Here is a 5,581-nt window from a genome sequence, read left to right as displayed (position 1 = left end):
CAATTTCTTTTGGTTATGTATTAGTACTATCTAAAAGTTTTTCTTGTGTTTGATTATCATTATACAAGATACAAGAATCAATATCCGAGTGTATGGAGTAGATGGGAAAGTTTTGAGGTCGATCCTGGCTACGTACCATATATTTCACTAAGGTTTTTCGGTATAGTTTATTAGGTTGTCCCAAAACAGAGATTGTTGCATATGACATATCTAGTTGTAAGGATCCCTGAAGTTTGGCTCCCCATGATCTGGATAACAATACCTATAAGCATGATCTGTGTTCCCCCTGGAGCCTTCCTTCCTCCTGGGGTTGATCCGTTTTGCTCTGTGGTTTCTATTGGTCTTTTTTTTTTCCTGTCCCTCCCCTTTTTATTTTTTGTCATTCTCTCTGTTTTATTTTTATTTATTTATTTATTTATATACCTTATATTTACATGTATTTATTATTATTATTATATTTATTCTTATTATTATTATTATTATTATTATTTATTAATTAATTAATTAATTAATTTATTTTTTATTTATTTATTTATTTATTTTTTTTGATCTATTTATAATTTTTATTCCTTTTTCAACTATCTTTTACCTTACTTTTATCTTTTACCTAACTTTTATCTTGATAACCGAATATTATAACTTTAATATATATATATATATATATATATATATATATATATATATATATATATATATATATATATATTAATATTTATTAATAAATAATTTAAATAAATAAATTAAATTAAAGTTTTTTAGAACTAACCATTAAAAGTATTTTATTTATCTATACATTTTACCTAATTTAACTTATTTCCATAAATAATAATAATAATAATAATATTAAGAATAATAATAATATTAAACTAATAATAATATTTTGACTTTTTGAATTTTTGACCGGAGAATCCACAGTAATGGAATTTTTACACCAACGTTTCGAATCCCAAATGGGATCCATCATCAGGGTTAAGAGAAAGATGATAAAAGAAAAGCCAGATGGAAGACTAGATCTGAAGCTCTTCTTTTTATCCTTACCCAGGGAGACCTTTGAATACCTCAGAAAAACATGGGGGTGATTGATGCATCATCTTGCTGTTGAATCTTGTCTGTTTCAGAGATTGTTGGTTGTACGCGAGTTTCATATGGGGTATATGCGTACATACGCTGGTTTATGTGGGTGTAGTTAACTTGAAGAAAAGCAAGGATGAGAAGAGTCCGATATGGGTTTGTCAGAGACCATCTGGCACAGGTTCAGGGGGAGCATATATTCTTCTAATAATGCATTCTTGGCATTATCATAGAAGATCTTGGTTCAATTCTTCAGTTGTTTTCAAATGCTGCTGATATTTTGTCTCTATATTTCTTTTTGTCAAGGTCATGTAATGGCCTATCTTGGCTGCCCCACTATGCTTGGGATGGATAATGTAATGTGCTTATTATATCATGCATCCCCTCTTGGTTGGGAGTCGTATGTATGAGTCTTTGGTGATAGGAAGGTCAGTTATGATTTCTTTTGTAGAATATCTTCTTGCAGATCTTACCGATATGTCAGGGGGAGCTTGGACAGCACAGAAGAGCAGAGATTTCAGCATGTACTTGGGGGGAGCATAACCCTTTGCCCTTGGGGTCAAAGGGGGAGGAAAGACTTTGAGTGACTTTGGGTTGCCATCAAGTCCAAAGGGGGAGATTGTTGGCATTATGACACAGGTTTGGCACAGGTTTGGCTCGATGACATAAGTGTTGTCCTTGATGGCAACTCACTCAAATAGCAGATCACAAGTTCAGGCTCTCAAAATGGTAGAAAATGAGATACCCGCAGGTTCCTGTTCACAAATCCGCGGACATACGTCGGTGCGCCGAACAAAAGGTGCAGACATATATGCAGGTACACCGAAAAAAAAGTGCGTACGTAAAGTACATGCACTTTCATGCAGAGAAAAACTCATGCAGTGGGAAATATTATGGTTGGTCCATGGTATCTAGTCCGACATTTTTGATCCTATGGTTTTGGTCCGTGGTTTTGCATCTAAAGTATTGAACCCAGGTTTTGGATCCCTAGTATTAGATCTCTATGGTTTTGGACCATGGTTTGAGTAAGGCCTAGACTATAAAAAGGAAAGGAGATCATTTGGCTTGGTGAGTAATGTGTTGAATATCTTGAGAAGAGCAAAATTTGAAATACTGGTGATTGGTTGGTGAGTTATAGCTGGACCTGAATCAAGGAGAAACCTGAGCATTACAAGACGGATCTACTGATGGGTCGAGATCTCTTTGGCTCATGATCAGATCTGTAAATCTGATAATCTGGGGTATAATCGAAGTCTGATAAATTATCTATACCCGCATGTCAGACACAGCATAGGCACGGATACCCGCAGGCTCGACACAGCACAGGCGTGGATATATGCAGGTTTGACACAGCATAGGCACGGATACCCGCAGGCTAGGCACAGTGTAGGCATGGATATCCATAGGTTTGACACAACGCAGGCGCGAATACCCGCAGGCTTGACACAGTGGAGGTGCTAATACCCGTAGGTTAAGAAAGTGAATACTGCGTACGTATGCAGGTTTCTATTGGTGAAGTTGCAGACTTTTCTTGAAATATGTTTTAGCTACTTTTGCCTATTACTACAGTGTTCAGGGTTCTGAATTGATGTCTGGTTACTGGTACTATGTTCTGAGAAGTTATTGATTCAGTATTTGTACAAGGAAGTTGGTTGATTGCAGATCTATTTGATGTTTGATTGATATTCATGGATCCAGTCTGAAAATTTTATGAAACGTGGTCCCTGGAAGAAAAGAGAAGGTTGAAGCCTTTTGTAGGTCAGCACCTACGTACTAGTACCTCAGCTAGTACAAGAGCTAAGGGGGTTGTAGCTCCCTTCCAGGAGAGTCTGGAGAACGAGAGAAGGATGTAGCCTTCTGCAGCTTGAAGCCTGTGTGCTGGTATAAGACTGCACCAGTACATAATCATTGTAAAAAGAAGTTTCTAAGTAAAAGAAGATAGAGACATATTGTAACAGGTGGTTTTCACCCACATTGGGTTTCCACCTTATATCTTGTGTTATTTTGTGTGACTGTCTGCTCTACTTTTGTGTTCCTGCTTATTGTTATATGATCAACATCTGAAGAATAAATTAAATTATAAGTCTGCAAGATATACGCAAGTTTCATTAGTCAGATCTGCAAATCTTTGTATAAATTGAAAAAGAAATAGATAATACTGATTCACCCCCCTCTCAGTATTATTTTCAACATTTATATGGGGGTTTTCACTTTTCCTAGGCAAATAAAGTTTATCCTTAGGAAAATGGGCTTTAATAGGGAAATGAAGGGGGGATGAATTTTATGAAGGCGATTCTAGCACTTGATGTCCATAAGTCATTAAGCCGAGGGTCCGGTCCCACCAAAAGTCAGAGAAATGCTCTGAATCTCTTTGACTTGAAGAATTAAAAGTACTAGATTATACTTGTGGATAGGAAATTAGTAAGTAAAGGGGGAAAGTGAAAGAGGGGGAGTTAATCACATTGGCTTGCAAACCTTTGTTTTTGCATCCATAGTTGATCATACATATTAGCACATATGTCTAAGCATGATGAATTTGTTTTGATCCAATCAACTTTGAACTTCATCAACCTTTCTTCTACTTACCCATTTCTTACCCTAACATGTTTTCTTCATTTCTTTGGGTGCATTTAGGCTAGCAAACCCTTATCCTATCTTTACTTTTATAAAAAAAACTATCTACTTCTAACCTTATATCTGCCAAGGGCTCAAATTAAGCTTATGAGCTCCTTTTATTTCTCTACCTATTTATTGAACTGCCAAAATGAAACTGTTTGGTCAGATTTTATTCTTTAAATATAAACATAAAATTCAAAGCATGAAATAACCAAGATTAAATAGCTTGATTACCATGGATTGTGGCATGGATAACAAGCTGCACACAATCATTATTATGCATAAAAGTAAATAGTAGTGGCATTTATACTTGTACACTTTCATGGTCTCTTTTTGTTTTTGGGGTTCATGTATTTTCATTTTTTGACCTTCTCTTATTCTTTTTGTCCTTTGATTTTTCTTTTAGGACATACCCTCTTTACATTTTTTAATTTTCTAATATGGAAAACATTTGCGGAAAGCAAAGGTATGTACAATATTACAAGGCTTAAGCTTAGTCATTCAAAATTATGACTCCTATTGTTATAGGAACCTAACAACATGCAATTTGTGACCTTTCACCTCCTTTTTCTCCTAATTTCCATTATTTTCATAAATAAATGTGCCAAAAATATCATTTTTCCTTTCCAAATCCTTAGCCATTGACTTTGCCAATTTCCTTAGCCATTAAACAATCACAACTAATCCCCATCACTAGGATTTTTCGCAACATTCAACTTGGAATAAGTGTCCCATCATCCATGGTTATTATTTTTTCTTTTATTAACTTTTATTACATGGAATTTTCACCAGGGTTGTTATAGAAGCCTTATCTTAAGTATGAGAAGACAAAGGTTGAAAGCTTCATCAATGTATTTCCTTTAGCATTTATAGATCATATTGAGTATTGTGAACCTCAGTCATTAGACGAAGTCATTAGGAAGTTGAAGCATTGTTATGAGCAGTCAAATCACAAACATGAGCCTAAGCGGGATTGGAAAGGTAATGAGAAGACTAAAGGAAAGTTGGATAAGAAGTGAGGAACACTTCAAGATGTAGGTGACAAGGAGAACATAACACCTTATAAGAAGTTCAATGTAGTTAATAGAGGAAATGGATTTCAGCCTACAGAGAAGAGTAAGGATAATGGTAAGAAGCATTTGAGGTGTTTTAGCTATGGTAGGGAGCATCATTGAAGTGAGTTCCCATCACACCAGGGTGTAGACCTTAGAGTTACAGTGCTCAAGAGGCACAAAATAGTTGGAGATGTTGGTTAGAGTATTCCTCAGATTTATGTAGCAGTGGATAGCAGGCAACTTGATCATCAAGCATCCATCATTAAGATGGAAGGTCAACTACATTACCAAGTTGTATCCATTTTGATTGATCTTGGATCTAATTATATTTATATTAGTCATCACCTGGTGAATAAGTGTTGCTTGAATAAATAAGTGCATGTAGAATTTTGATTGGTGTAGTTGGTTACAAGGACCAAGAGAAGACTTCATCATTGGGTTATATCTTGTTCATTTTACATGAATGGTATGCCTACATCATCACATTTAAATGTGCTTCCATTGGGTTAATATAATATGATTTTGGGCATAGATTGACTATTCATTCACAGGACCAAGGTAGACTCCTAAGGTAAGGACCATTGTGTGCTTGGATGATGATGGGGAAAGGAGAATCTTGTAGGGAAAGAAGAAGCATATATTAGTGAGAATGTTTACATCTATGCACGAAAATCATAGTTACAGTAAGGCATGTGTATTTTTTTCAGTTCATATTTTTAGTGATAAAGGGAATGATGTTGAGGATGAGGAAGTCCTAAAGGAGATGAGCCCCATAAATGGGTAATTATATGGGCTCATTTTGCCTGCTAACATAGTTTAATCAACCATTCTCTTAGCTT

This window comes from Pinus tabuliformis, chromosome 1_1, assembly GCF_031772625.1.
Source record: "Pinus tabuliformis cultivar Carrire ecotype Pingquan chromosome 1_1, CPIR1, whole genome shotgun sequence".
Lineage (NCBI taxonomy): Eukaryota > Viridiplantae > Streptophyta > Pinopsida > Pinales > Pinaceae > Pinus > Pinus tabuliformis.
This window is presented reverse-complemented; position numbering follows the sequence as displayed.